General features: G+C 38.7%; 1 protein-coding gene across 1 annotated transcript in view; it reads left to right on the forward strand.

Moving 5' to 3' along the window:
• The window catches only part of LOC109971935 (titin-like), a 244,463-nt gene that overhangs the window by 106,157 nt on the left and 137,787 nt on the right, over positions 1-519 (forward strand).

Here is a 519-nt window from a genome sequence, read left to right on the forward strand (position 1 = left end):
AGGAATGAATCAAACACCCAAGATGTTCTTGCGCCTTAGGAACAAGACCAGTAGGGGCACAAATAGGGACCTCTATTTTATTGTTCGTAAGATATAAAAAGTTATTTGCCATCCAATTTTGTATTGCTGTTACACAGTCATTTAGTATAAACAACTGAGTTGTATTTTGACTGTTAAAAGAAATGTATAGCTGATATCATCATCCGTGACAAGATATCTCTTTAAACCCCCTTATTAAATGCCCAAGGGGAAACATATACAGGGAGAATAGGATGGGACCCAAAACAGTACAACCCAGTACTGTATACAAGCATGTACATGGTAAACTGGCCACTGACTATTGGCTGTTGTGCTATTCAAGTTTTGTTGTGTTGTTGATGTACTGTACCCCTGTCACCTATTTAAACCCAGAAATCGAAATGGACTTTGTTGTCCCGCTGAAGGACGTTTCTGTGCCTGAAAAGAAACAAGCTAAGTTTGAATGCCTTATCACAAAGGATGTCTCTAAAGTCTTGTGGT

Source organism: Monopterus albus, unplaced genomic scaffold (assembly GCF_001952655.1).
Source record: "Monopterus albus unplaced genomic scaffold, M_albus_1.0 scaffold239.1, whole genome shotgun sequence".
In the NCBI taxonomy this organism is placed as follows: Eukaryota; Metazoa; Chordata; class Actinopteri; order Synbranchiformes; family Synbranchidae; genus Monopterus; species Monopterus albus.